At 36.3% G+C, this 15,831-nt stretch overlaps 1 protein-coding gene across 13 annotated transcripts in view; it reads right to left on the minus strand.

The window, feature by feature from the left end:
• Positions 1-15,831, minus strand: part of CELF2 (CUGBP Elav-like family member 2) — a 508,245-nt gene that overhangs the window by 452,797 nt on the left and 39,617 nt on the right. The gene's annotated exons all lie outside the window — the stretch shown is intronic.

A 15,831-nucleotide genomic window follows, 5' to 3' on the forward strand; every position in this document is an offset into this window, starting at 1 on the left:
CTAATGCCAGTCCCACTTTAAATAAATTTTAAGTAATGAAGATGCTCATTTCTTTCCATTCAATGCATAAATAAGAATCTTTAGTTTAGGAAGCAGAAACATAGTTCTGAGCTAGGATAACTGTTAACCATGCATTGTAAACAGACATAATTGAAAGTGATTGTGACAGAATGATAACTTGGGTCCATATGTCCTATGCCATTTAAATTGTCATGCTAGATTTCTCACGCAAGGGCCACTTAAAATGTATTGCTAAGGCAAAGATTCTACCTGTAATAGCCAATAATGTTAATTGATGGCTAAGAGGAATTGGGAACAGCTCATGAAACAACCACTTTAACCCCTTACGTCATATGTCGTGTCCCTGACTTTGATACGGGCTCCGAAGCTGAGTCCACATCTTTCCCCACTCATGGCAGCTGATTTAATCAGATATCTTGTGCCTTTAACAGCCGCAGGTGGATCATCTGTTAACCAGTTAAATCCCGCTGTCAATCTCTGACAGCGGGATTTAACATGTGCAGGCAGGAAGCGCATCACTCCGGCCGCCCATCAGCGTCACCGTCACGTGATCACAGGGCGTCGATGGGTTGTCATGACAGCTGGCGGTCTGCTGATGATCTCTGTGCTTGTCAGTATGATACTTCTGTGAACGCCGGCTCGTGACCGGCGCTCATAGATCGGAATTTTTACTATAAATAGCAATGTTGAAGCACTGCTATGTATAGCACAAGCGATCAGACAATCGCAGCTTCAAGTCTCCTAAAGGGACTATTAAATAAAGTAAAAAGTGAAAAAAAAAGTTTTTAAAAATATGAAAAAAATTAAAAAACACAAAACCTCAAATCACCCCCTTCTGTCCCACTGAAAATAAAACAATTGAAAAAAATATATATACACATATTCGGTATCGATGTATTAAAAGATGTCCTATCAAAATAGAAAATAAATTAATCCGATCGGTAAACAGTGTAACGAGAAAAAAAATCGAAATGTCAGAATTACATTTTTTTTGTCGCTGCAACATTGCAATAAAATGCAATAACGGGCGATTAAATCATCATATCTACCCCAAAATTATATCAGTAAAAAGGTCGGCTCAGGGCGTAAAAATAAGCCGTCACACAGCTCCAGATCACGAAAAATGAGAACGTTGTGAGTCTCAGAAAATGGCGACCAACGCAAAAACTTTACATACATGTTTGGTATCTGTATGCTCGTACTGACCTGGAGAATCATAGTACAAGGTCAGTTTTAACATAAAGTGAAAATAAAGTGAACATGGTAAATAAAATAACAAAAAAACAATTGTCGAATTGCACTTTTTTTGCAATTTCATCGCACTTGGAATTTTTTTCCTGTTTTCCAGTACACTATATGGTAAAATCAATGGTGCCATTAAAAAGTACCTCAAAAAACAAACCCCATAAGGAAATCTAAAAAAAGTTATGGCTCTTGGAATAAGGGGAGGAAAAAACGAAAATAGAAAAATGGAAAATGGCCATGACGTGAAGGGGTAAAAGAGAATCTGTCAGCAGGTTTTTCTATGTAATTTGAGTGCAGCATGATGTAGGAACAGAGACCCTGATTCCAGTGATGTATCATTTAGTTTACTGGGTGCTGCAGTTATGATAGACTCATAGTTTCTATGCTGCAGATCTAGCAGTGCTCGGAATGTGGAGCCCTGTGTAACCCCGCCCACACCACTGATTGACAGCTTTCTGTATATATTGTATATTGAAAGAAAGAAGCAAATCCGTTGTGGTGCATGGTTGGTCTAGTAGGCATGAGGCCAGCTGGTCTTGTAGTGATAATTCCCTGCTGATAAACACCATTGTATTGAAACAGCAAAACACAGCCTCGTAAGTGACACATCACTGGAATCAGACTCTCTGCACCATCATCAAGGTGCTTCCAGATTAAATTACAACAACCCGGTGACAGATTCCTTTAAATATCCTAAAAGGAAACCTCTAGCAAGGTCCCCCACTTGCCATGTACAATTTATAATGCTGGAGTCATGTGTTGCAAGAGAGGATTTCATAGTCACACAGCTAAGTGATTCTGAACTCGTTAGGAAATTACATTCACAATATTATCAAAGCGTGACAATGTTACTGGTCAATAAAAACCTATAATTGAAGGTTATAAAAAAATAATAGATAATATCAACTGTTATTTCCTATTCAAAAATAAAATTATAAAACAAAAGTTGGTGCGCTCTCTCCAAATCATTGGTGACTATGGGCAGATAATGCTGATCTCTCCCATTTATACACACTACCAGCCCATGCCCAATGACACAGAGGTATCATTATTGCAATATTCAATGCATTTTAAATGACAAACACATGGCGCTGGAACTTAAGGGAAGGCATTTTGATGAGGATTTGGGACATGAACACATACATATTGTATAATTCAAGCAATTGCATTCCATTATGTATGTTTTTTTTCCACAAAGCCTACTATTTGTACTGGCTTGAAAATGTAATTATAGATAATACTTGCATGACTAGCGAGAAAACAATGTACAAATGGGGCATGGAAAATTCACTCCAATCGCACCTTAAACAACAAAGCTTATATTCTGGCTAAAGTGAAGGCAATTCAAGCAGATAATATTCTATGTAGCACTAGGTGAGTTCCGATAAACTGCAAGTGAAAAGGCAGCAAATTTAACCATTAGAAAAGAAAAAAAAAATCGTAACATTATAATACTGAAAAATTCTGTCCACAGCATCTTTACGATTGTTATTCTCCACTTTTCATGCAATAACCTCTGCAAATATTCCTGAACAGGGAAAAATTACAGTAATCTTATTGAATATAAAATAACACATTAAATAAGAATATTACACTGTGAGAGTCAATGGGAAGAAATAAACCTTGATTTATGGTTTACAATAAAAACAACAAGAAAAGGTAATTCAATGCCCCAAACAATGGGATTTTTTTTAATATTATTTTTTCTTTTTTTTTTTTATTGCTGAAGCAACTAACGTTAAATAGGAGATGTGTGTTTCCATAGCAGCAGGCTGAATGCCGGTCTATTTCAAGTTTTGGATATGTCATGCATGGTGAGTGATGCTCATTATTTAACCAAATATGTGAAAGCATGGGATCGGGATACATAAAAACTAAAACCACGTGATCAGAGCTTATGGAATCATGTGCTCTGCATATACATGCGAACAAGTGGCCTTAGCGTCCCAAAGACAGAGAAATCATTCAGTACAAAGAGATTACAGCCGGACAACGGGCTGTCGTATAGTAACTTAATGCGGAAAGGCCATGCAGAAGCTAGAGCGACCCGAGAAGTGGCCAAACGTGTATAACACTAGAGCATATAGCCGTAATGCAACTGACGCCTTATTAAAATATTTCACACTGGTCCTAGAGCAATGCATAAAGGTGATCCAATACAGATTACCGGTATTTTACAAACGGCATCGACTTGAATTAAAGGGATAGATTTCTGTTCATCAAAAAATGAGCTGTTGTTTAAGTTTTTCTATTACATTTATTTTTTTTTCTTTTTGCAATTATTTTGTATCATACCACAAATTGTAGAAAAAAATGTGAAACCTTGCAAATTTCCCACTCACTCCTCTGACTATCCTAGATTTTTTTTTTATTTTACAGTAGGCTTTTCATTAGTGATGTAAGTATGTTCTGTTAACCCTTTCGGCGCGCATGCAAGGGTGCTCGCCGAGTATCTTCAGCGTGCGCGGGTGTTATGTTTTAGTCGCGCTGTGTGCATGATTTGCGACTGTTTGACAGCTTTAATACATGTGAGGAATGCCTAAGAAATAGCTGTCAAACAGTCAGAAATCATGCACACAGCCCGACTCAAACATAACACCCGAGCATGCTGAAGATACACGGCTAGCACCCAAGCATGCTCGTAAATCTCGAGTAATGAGCATGCTCTCTCATCACTACTTTTCATCAGTCTTATAATCATCACAGGCAGGATTACAATAACTAGGGATGAGCAGACCCATGGAAGTTCAGGTCTAATACCCGACCCAAACTTTAGTCCAAAGTTTGGTTTGGGTACCAGAACTGAACCCGAACTTCATTGAAATGTATGGGCGTCGGAACTTTCGAGCTGGAAAAAATTCTCTCTCTCTCTGCAGTGGACTGTCCTCGGAGCTTGGAACTTTCCACCGCACTTCAGAGAAAAGTCAGTGTTCGGCGTTTAGCACCGGACACCAACTGTCCGGTACGAACCCCAAACTTTTAAGTTCAGGTTCGCTCATCTCTATAGGTAACAACTTCATACGCAGCTGATAACACAAGATCCACCATTTACAATAGGTGATATCACCTCTCTTCACAATTAACTGCACACACACTTATTAGGCTTACTGATCCAATAAGCAAAAAACGGATCCTTTACAAATGAAAGAAAAATGGATGGCTATTTAATGGATCCGTTTTCCATAGACTTCAATGTTAAAAAAATGGATCCATTTGAAATTATTTTTTTTTTAGCCAGACAAAAAAAGTTGTGTCTGCACAACATTTTAATCAATGGATTACTGCTGAATCTGTTCTAACGGATGATTACGGGACATGTGAACATAGGCTTAGATGTATCACTACCAGTAGTGGACACAGACAGAAGAGGGCCCCTGTGCAAGAACAATATATGGGCACTTTGCAGTTCAATAGCTCCTCATCATGCACAATTCCACCTGCTTTGGAGATAGGACTGGGCCCCCATGTCCCTTGAGCCCCTGTGTGGCTACTTACACCAATGGTATGTCTGCCATCGTTCAGTACAAAATATAAGGTGTTAACCAGTCTATTAATTAATATACATGTGCATTTCCTAAAATAACGGGAAGTACAAGTCTAGAATAGACTTAATGTCCAGTGAAAAAATTGCAAGATTTTTGTTTTCAATACAGATTGTAATATGAAAAAAAATACTAAAAATGTTTTAAAAATACATTTAACATCAAAACCTAATTTAAACAGAATTATCATTTTCTGATGATAAATTCTCTATGAAGAGGTTTTTCTGAGATCTATGAAAAATGGGCAAAAACAGATAATGGGTTGAAGGAAACAATCCTTATACTCACCCCTTTAGTTCCTGCCAGACTCCGCTTACATCCTGCAGCGACCACTCGCCACACATCATCTACATGACTGATGCAGCCAATCACTAACCTTAGTATCATGTCACACATGCTGGCATCCCTAATAAGGCCTGTGATTGGCTGCATTAATGATTCCCAGTACATGATTATGGCAGAAAGTAACTAAAGATCAATGTGGCAGCAGGACCGAAATGTCATAGGATTAAATAGATGCATATATATATTTTTTTTAATTGAACTCATTTCCTGACATTTTTTCAAAATCTAGCAAATTCTCTCCAAGAGTATTGTACACTATTAATTTAGTGTGGATGGGTTTTGTCCTAAACATGGCAATATGATGCCAATGCACCTGTACAATTGTAGAAGTCATTGAGGTCACTTGTTAGATATTTGTTGCATTGCCTTTACATTTTGAGTCCTCATTGATCACTACTGCAGTGCATAACCCTTAATGACATTTCACTGTGGGATACTTTTAACAAACCGATCATTGATTCTGAGTCCACAATCAATCATGCTTAATGTCCAATCGTTACAAATTAAGCTTCTTCTGCCATGTCTATGACAAAAGCTTATCCTTTAACTCCGCCTCTCTGGCGCCCCTCGTGGCCAGAACGCCTCTATAGTACTTCACACAATGCCACTTTTGTCCATTTGGCTCTACATAGCACAATATATGCCAATATCTATTTAACTGAGAGACATGCTACCTTATTAGTGAGGGTCCAGGGGGATTTAACATGCAAAAATCATACATTTATGGCCAATTCTCGAAAAGACCATTAATGTTATTTCTTAAAATATATGATGACCAATCTATCAGGACATGATAACCTAAGTGCTTGCTTTAAAAATCCTGATGAATAACTCCATATACAATACATAAGAGTTTTCTAGTTGTCTCATTATGGTTCATTAAATTACAGTTGCACCAAATGTCACATCTAATTTATCATTTGCAAGACTAACCTACTTTGAAAGAATCATTGACTAAAATAGAGCATAGGAAGTATAACACAGTGCATATAATACAACCATGAGCATCGTACACAATTGCACAATAAATTATAACTCTAATAATTAATATGTCAATGAATTCTACATTTTTAAAGAAAAATTAAAGTTGTGAAATGCTGTTTGGAATGCAAAGGCGTCCAAATGTAACCTTGTAAAACTGTCCATGTAGAGGCGGTAATGCATTATCTGACATGTTCTTCCTTGTGTGTTAGGTTTTTCCTGTTTTCTTCAGCTTTATTTCTGAGAAACAATTACTTCATCCCATGTGCCAAAACAAAGGAATGATTGTCCCACTGGAAGTATTGAACACTGTTCTATAAGGTAAAGCCTCTGTAATACCTCAGAGAGCTCAGTCTAATGTGAAATGTTACAGAATGGAACAACTGGCTTATGCACTTGTAACATACCATGACCTCCACTTTACAATTAGCATGTGCTTAGATAAGGGGGATTTCTAACCAAATGTTATATGAAGATAAATCACTGCTTTAAAGTAAAATTTACACTGGTGCTTGAATGTTTGGGAGTTTGTGAACCCTACAGAATTTTCCAAACTTCTGCATAAATCTGACCTAAAACTGTATCAGATGTTCGCACAAGTCTAATTTAATATTTTTGACTCATTTAAGTTGGTTCTCTTTATCTACTTTTAACACTTCTGTGGAAATCTGAAGTAGTTTTAGATCAAATTTATGCAGAAATATGTTAAATTCTGAAAAGTTCACAAACGTTCAACCAGAACTGTATGAAAAGACAGCCAACCTATATGGATCCCCATCAAACACCAATGTCACAGATGAATCATTCAATTCTTGAATGCTTAATACATTGTATTGAATACTAGCTCTCACTGAGGGGATCCAGCTGGTGTATGGAGACTTATAGTTGCTCATTAGGAGATAGTATGCAAATCAGCTCTCTGATATTGTTAAGCAGAAGTTGAAAGAAGCTTCTAAAGGAGCATGAACTGTGGGACATTTACTAAGACTAGCATTTTATAAGCCAGTTTTAAAACAGAAGCTTTCCGGTAAAAGATCCACCAGATATATTAGGAGGTATATGAATCATTAAATTTGATGCAAAAAAATTAAATCCATGCCGACTGTGAACCATTTTATGTCGTAAATTTTAGTAAAAGTTTTGATCTACAGTTGGCTTCATCTCCCCTAAAAAAAGTGTTGCGATGAATGCAAAATTTAAGGGTGTTACACATCCACAAGGCCAGTCTGTTCCTCCATTGCTTAGAAATCAGGGTTTGAACTGATATACAAATGAGGCTGAAGTACTATGGTAAATCTGAAGCCTCTGTCACTCCAGCTCTATTCCCTGCCAAGCATCGCCTCCTCCGGCTTGACTGACAGCCTCTATGCTGTGTGACTTCAGGCAAAGGATCCATCAATCAAACAGTAGGAGGGTACGCTGGATGGGAAATAGAGCTGGAGTGACAGAGGCTTCAGATCTACAGCCTCATTTGCATATCAAGTCAAATGTTGAGTGTGAAATTTTGCTGACAGATTCCCTTTAAAAGGAAACAATACTTTCTAGCTGACAAGCTGAAAAACTTCTGCAACTTTCTTTATTTGTTCTATAGGAGACAAACATGTTGCATCAACTCAGTGCATGTGATATTCATATTTCTGAACTCAGCCAGATCTGTCATCCAGTCAAAATGACCTTTATTCGTGATTTAAACAATATTAACTAGACAAGACCTTCAGCCAATGTTCACTCACAAGGCTGAAACTAAAGGAGTTGAAAGGGATATATTTACAGAGTGCTTTAATGCATATTGGCACATACCCTAGTTACATTCTTTACATTGATGTTACTTAACTCCAGTATACTAGTGACCCAAACAGGTCATACTGCATTGCCGATTTAATTGGGGTCAATGCATCACTAACTGCCACAGGTGTTCTCTTAGTAGGAAACCCTTAAAGTGTGAGCTGCTGGGGGTATTTGAGAACTAAAGTTAAGGAACACAGCTTACAATTATACAACTGCATTATAACATTAATACCTATTTGTGATGACTAATTAGTACTTTTAATTGCTTTTCACTAATTAACATATATTATCCATAACAGTTATACTAGTGCAAACATCATTATAGAACATAGCTCTACAGACAGTACGAAATATAAGGTAATTAGATTATATTGTGTAGTCAAAATAACTAGAATATAATAATGATTAAAACCAAAATGTTCCTATTGAGTTATTTTGTAGGCAGTTCTTTAAAATAGGATCAATTAGAATAATTTATGGAGCGTACGTCAGGCAGGCCTCATTTCGTGACCACCACCTGTTGTATATCTGTCATACAGTAAATGTAATGCTATAATAACTTGGCTCAAATACATGCCAATCAAAATCTGCTCAGAATAGATGACACATCTTTCCCAATGGATAAAGGGTTTGTGCTAGATTTTTGTAGAATATGTGGTAAAATAACAAAATAACCTTTAATTACCTATTTACCGTAATACTTTAGGAAAATCTAAGAAAAGTGCTCCATGTGTGTAACGATCAACCAAGTGAATTAGAACAGTGTGAATGGTGCTCAGCTAACGAGGTCATGCTAAGCATGCACAACACTGGAATGAACGTGCAAGCTCCCCCGGATTGCTGCTGCACCAACCGCAGGCTCCCACTGCTGAAAGTAAGGAGTTGAGTGAAAGAAGGAAGGAAAAAAAAGGAAAGCGGCATCTACTGGGCGCTGTAAGGAGGAGACAACCAAGGTGGAAGTAGGATTAAAAGGTTTTATCCTACTTGTACCACATGTTTCAAGAAAGGTCCACGGCAGGTGGTAACATCACAATACATATAAGTTTAATTTTGGTGTCGTTGGTGGGGTAACAATTAATCCATTGTATTTTAAATGTCGGAATTCTGTGAACACTATATGGCTTTTATTTGCTAATTGAATTTGTAATAATTGAGTAACTAATCAAATGTTATATATATATTGTGATGTCATCACCACGTGCCTGCATAAAGGCTGATGGTGATCTATGAACTGCATGCGCCTGATGAAGAGGATGGACCGCTCTTGAACTGCGGAGTGGAACAAAAGGTTTTATCCTAGCTGGACCAGACTTGTCTCCTCCTTGCAATGCCCAGTAGATGCCGCTTTCCTTTTTTTTCCCTTACTTCAACTATTTAATCCTTTGGCTTAATTGCTACCATTGCAGTGATCCTTGCCAATCCTTTCATGATGTCATGTCCATTGTTAACAAGATCGCTGAAGTTAACAATTGGCCTCAGCGGTGGTGCTAGCATTTATGGTACGTGACCTCTTAGGCCATGGATTGGCTGAAGCAGTCATGTTACTGACGGATGTCATCACTTTAGGACACTCACGGACCACTGGACTGGCATTGAATTTAATATGCAATGGTTGCTTTATTATTTGAAGACATTTCCAGCATTAAACCATTTGTGAAAAATCCCAGATAATCCCTTAAAAAAATTCAGATCATAATGGACCGTGTAATAACACTGATTATATGGGAACTAATAACAACTAATGTAAACTGATGTATCAAGTTAATGGGATCAGTCAGCAAATCTGACATGGTAATTAAAAAAATAAAATAAAGTAATAGATATACCAAATTATTCCATATAAAAAAGAAAAACACATTTAACTACACCACATTCCTGAAGATCCATCATGTCCTCCCTAATACTTACCTTCTTATAATATACAGCTGTACAATGACTTGTACTTGAGTTGGTCAAAAACCATCATCACTTTTCTATAACATGTTATCTAGAAATAAAAACAGAACTATCTTTACAAGCGAGATGGAATTACAACAATTTTCCTTGAGTGAAGAATTACATATAACAAGTCAGATTTATTGAGCATCTTTAGACACTATAATCCCTTTTCTTCACTCATAGATGAAGAACAACAGACTTTTTAAATGCAAAGCACTCAATGGGATAACCCATAAAGACGAGGTAGCTGCAATGAAGGTGCAAGCATATCTATGGCGCTCTAGTAGTAGTGACTTCTCTAGGCCCAAGTTTGGACTTTTCATTTTCTTTTTACTTTGGCCAAATTGCTTTGTTTGCTTCAGTTTCAGGGGCCAAATTAATATACAAATTGTGAGTTTGATAGGAACATTTGTTACAAGTAGTCAAAAATAAAAAAGACCTAAATACTCTTATAAACATTATTTTATTTACTATATACCAGGAATACTACTTAATAATAATACATAAGAATAGAATATCATAAGTATTGCTGTCCTCATTCAAAAAAAAGCTGGTGCCAAAAGGAGGACGCGATCTCTTGGTGCCTCAAGGAAAGATTTCAGTACGCACCCCCCATGATCTGTGAAGTTTAGAATGATAAAACAAATCTAAACTCCTATTGAAAGGAAATGCTACTTGTACCCACCACTGACACCAGCTCGGACACAGTATCCACTTAGCTTTTTTTTTTACAATAACTTTCATTCCAATCTTGGTTGCGTAAGCGACTGCCGGCTCTGACTATATCTTATCCTGGTCCTGGTTATTATCAATATGAAACATAGCTCATGCAATTACCAAATATCATTTATAGCTACGCATAAGCATTTCATTACCTTCTCATTATGTCTTCCTTACAATATTACAAATATTGCACTGTGTCTACAGTACAGTACATGAGTACCAGGAACAGCTGGTCATTAAAAACATCCGTTGTTCCCACAAATTTGCCAGGCTGTTGTGTACTAAATCAAAGCTCAGTTGATGATATTTATCTGTGAACCTGCTCATCATAAATATAAGCTTGAAATTCAGCAAGTGGGGGAAGGGGGGGAAATAATTTGTAGCTTTTTCGGAAGGGAACAGCTGCATGCAATACCACTGAATTTACTACGCTTGGTACGGGGAAAGTTAAAATGCTTCAATATTCCTGCTCTTGTCTGAGAACCGATGGTGAAAGGCCCTAGAAATAAGCTCATGGTTCACACTGAATACATACGTGAACACCTGCACAAGCTCTATGCAACGTCTTCCAATGCTAAGCAAGCAATTTAAGTATAATCTAACAAATCGTATAATGCCGAGCATCAGCTGCATTGCATTAGTTAGTCAACAGTGGCTATTTTAAGTCTATTTCCAATTCAAAGGTACTTTATAATTCTTCAGTAAAGACCGAGAACATATACATATATGTATGTATATATATATATATATATATATATATATATATATATATATATATATATATACCAAGAATAACACATTCCAGCATGTTTATTCAGACCACATTGGGGAAAAAAATTCAATACATATAGTTCTAGCAGAGCTGAGTTTGTCATCTGGCCCAGCTCATCAATATGTCACTATTACACGAGAGGCACAAAGAACTGCACATAAACCTATAGAATTTCATTTATGCATATCATATTAGTACTTGACAATAATAAAACCTCTATGATTTAAGTAACAAATTCTGTCCTACTGCATATATATATGTATGTATATATTTTTTTCTTATATATAGTGTATATAACATTTATTTCTTAGAATAAGAAATAAATCACTCATTCATCCCTAAGGAAGTCTACACGAAGAATAATTCTAATGTCATGATTATTGGTCATAAATGACTGAAGGTTCCTTCTTTGGGCAGCATGCATACTGTGCAAAAACCAAAGGTTTTCGCCTTCTTTTTTGTTATCTGCAGTGTTTTGCGGATATAATAAGAAAACAAAGTGAAGTTAAATTCATCTATCAATAACCCAATAAAATCTGGCAATAACCTAATTAATGTTGTATTTAAGCTATTCAGCATTAGATAATGTGAAATAATATTGTGGATGTGCATATGTGATACATTATGGACTCTCAATGGAATTTCCAATGCTTGCTAGCAAGAATATGTATTCTTTTGTAAGGCTTTATTCTCAAGATTGCATAATATGGCTTTGTAAAAAAAGAAATGGGACAAATAAATAGCCACATCTCTTTTAATTGGTCTAATTCATAGTCAACGTATTCTAAAAATAATTACTCTTTATATTTTGCTTGCTAACGATACAAAAAAAGGTCAGATCCAAAGGCCAAAGCTGAACTACCTAATGATCCAAACCGCCGTCTACCTAGTACAAATTCCATTTATCCAGATGACAACTACTGTCAACAATGCTCATCCCACTGATGCCACAATTAATCCCTAAAACCTTTCGCTCATCAGCAGACGTAGAGAACACTTATAATATAATAGCGTATTAAGATGTATTCTGCTGCCAGTTTATGAATGGAAATTGGTACAAACAATAACAAGCAGGTTATAAGAATCGGAAAAACTGTGGACAAACTAAATAAAAAACTATCCAACCATAAATATTTACTTTAATGATACGGACAAATTATTCCGTCTTCAAATGTTGTCAGCGCAGTTATGTGTCCAGATGACAAATGAAGCCTTCCTTCAAGCTATATATCTTCTAAGCTATTCGGATCATCAGCAAAGTGTAATGTTCACATTCGTGTCGGGACAACTTCTTTAGAGAGGTTTATTTTAGGTGACCACTGCAGTTTAAAGGCTATGAGTGTGAAGTCTATAGCATTAGGTATGTAATCCAATTATTCCTAAACTAATCATGCTAAAAAAAAAAAAAGTTGTCACAGAAGTAGATGCTAGGAAATATTCTAGTCTTGGGAAACTCTTCGGTATATATTATAATGAAAACAAGCTGCATTTTTTAAATTTTTTCTTTTTTTTCTTTACGCATGTTTCATTAATATGCCTTATCCAGTGATTAAATGAATCTAAATGAAAATCAATATTAAGATAAAAAAGTATAATAATAATAATAATAGAATGATTTATAGATAGGTAGATATATTGATAGATGTAATCGTAGCCTTTGCTTTCAATATCTCGTATAACCCTCTTGCGCAGCAATAACTGCATGTAAATGTTTTCGGTAATTGTTGATTAGTCCTGCACATCTGCTTAGATTTCTGGCCCATTCTTCCCTACAAAACAGCTTCAACACTGTTATGTTGGTGGGTTTTCTCCCATGAGCAACTTACTTCAGGTCCTTCCACAACAATTCTATGGAATTAAGGTCAGGCCATTGACTTGGTCATTTCAAAACTTCAACTTTATTCTTAGCCATTCTTTTGTAGAATGACTTGATTGCTTTGGGTCGCTGTCTTGCATGAACCAAGTTTTCTTGAAATTCAGCTCATGGACAGATATCTTGACATTTTCCTTTAGAATTTGCTGGTATAATTCAGAATTCATTGTTCCATCAATGGTGGGAAGCCACTATTGGCCAAATGCAGCAAGATAGGACCAAATCATGATACTACCACCACTATGTGTTCATAGATGGTATGAGGTTTTTATACTCTAATATAGTGTTTGTTTTTTTCTCTCCAAACATAACACTTATCATAAAAACCAAAAAGCTCTATTTTAGTCTCCTCTGTTCACAAAATATTGTTCCAATAACCTTCTTTCCTGTCCATGTGATCTTGTGCAGATATTCTCTTTGGAGAGCATTGGCTTACTCCTTGCAATCTTGCCATGCACATCATTGTTGCTCAGTATTTTCCCAATGATGGACTCATGAACATTAACATTAGCTATTATGAAATAGTCCTTTAGTTGCTTAAAGTTTTCCTTGGGTTCCTTTGCGACCTCGTGGATTATGGCTCTTTAAATGATCTTTGTTGGTCGACTATATCTGGGAAGGGTAAAAATTGTGTTGAATTTCCTCCATTTGCACACAATCTGACCAACTGTTGAACTGGTGGAGTCCAAACTCTTTAGAGATGGGTTTGGAGCATTCAGACTTTGACAGTTAAATAAAACAAGTCACCCATTCACATCTGATTGTCATCCCGCTGATTGAAAAAAACAGACTCTAATTTCACCTTCAAACTATCTTCTAATTCTAATGATTCGCACACTTTTGCCCCACTCATTGACATGAGACATTGGATCATTATCCTCATTTATAAAAAATACAAAATCTAATTCTTTTACTGATTTAGTATATTTGGTTCTATTCATCTACTTTTAGGACTTGGGTGAAAATGTGATGGAGTTTTAGGTCAAATTTCTGCAGAAATAGGAGAAATTTTGAAGGGTTCCCAAACGTTCAAGCACAACTTTAGATAGGTAGACAGATCGATAGCTAGACAGATAGCTAGTAAATAGATCAATATAATGAATTGGAATTTCCAAACTATTTAGAACTGCATTCCTTTTAACATTTCCTACAGTAGGCTTTATCACAAGTTCAGCCAAATGAAAATGTCAACTCTGCTACATCTGCATGTTGGATACATTATGCAACACATTTCACATGAAATTGTATCTTAATAGTTTTAGTTCCATTGTTGCATGTCCTAATTACTTTGATCATTTACGTTAATGTTGCTTAATGCTTTTCTCTCATGTGGCACATTAAAAGAGACCTGTCAGACCTTCATCCACCCTACTGCTATTTGCATTTCTCATGCAGAAATCATAATATCCCATGCACACAGCAAATAGAAAAATATATATAAAGTAGAGATCCTTGTGGCAGGTCTCCTTTAATGCCAGTATGAGTAGTAACAAGTTTATTGATACCACCACTATCAATGTAATTTCCACAAGCTTTATATTAACTTTAACTTCTATCCTGTTTCTTTATTGCAGCAATAAACAGCAATTTTGTCACAACAGTGTGTAAATGTCACTGGAAGCTCATTAAATCTTAATGCTTGTACTAACAATAACATAGCTGTACACAGTAGCGAAAAAAAACAAAAAACAACCCTTGTGATAAACAAGATTTGAAGAAGCCTGCACAGAAAAAGACTGTTACAAATAATAATACTCATGCCATCTGACGTACACATTAAAGCACTGCGGCTATAAAGAACATTCTCTTTGCCAAAGGAATATAACGGTTTGGAGAATGATAACTGTTCTTATAAGCTGTAAGGCACTGACAACACTGAAAGCCTTGTCTAACCAGTTTAGTAAGTCTGTGATGATGCTTTTTATTCTCTTTCCTTTAATGGCAGATTTCTCACTGTCATTTGCTAATGAGATGAAATGATGAAAATTGGAATAATATAATGAAACAATCTAGGAAAAAAAACACAAAGTTTGATTCATATGCTCTCTTTGGTGTAATTGATACTGGTGGGCCATTCTAGTCAAAGACCCATAAACTATCAGAGAAGGAACTTGAATGCAAGTCGAATTAATAAACCCAAACTTTTATTATGGAAGGTTATATTGCTGCGAGATGACCCAAATGGAGAACCTCGAACTTCAGGCGCTTGTAGTTGTACAGTATATATTTCACCTGTGTAAGACCAGACGATGAACACACAATGAAGTGTTACGGTGAAAGACAATACCCGGCATGACCTCATATTCACCTGCGTCTACCTCATGTGGGTCATTATTTATTCATTTAACCTTTTCATTGCCAGCCGTCACGTTCTGCCGCCTATATAGAACCGGCGATAACGCTCTTTAGAAAAACTTTCGACACCTTTTCGGTGCCCAAAAGGGCAAAACTAGCTTAGATCAGCGATTTATGAACTTTTCACCCTTAGATGTGAATTAAAAATTAAAAAAAAAAAAAAACAACACAGGCGGTTTAGTTTTCTGCCATACTAACAGAAAGAATACTATGAATCAAGTTGGCCAGCAGATGAAAGGCTCATGCTC

Source organism: Phyllobates terribilis, unplaced genomic scaffold (assembly GCF_046119375.1).
Source record: "Phyllobates terribilis strain yellow unplaced genomic scaffold, ASM4611937v1 Scaffold_11__3_contigs__length_659146591, whole genome shotgun sequence".
Taxonomy (NCBI): Eukaryota; Metazoa; Chordata; class Amphibia; order Anura; family Dendrobatidae; genus Phyllobates; species Phyllobates terribilis.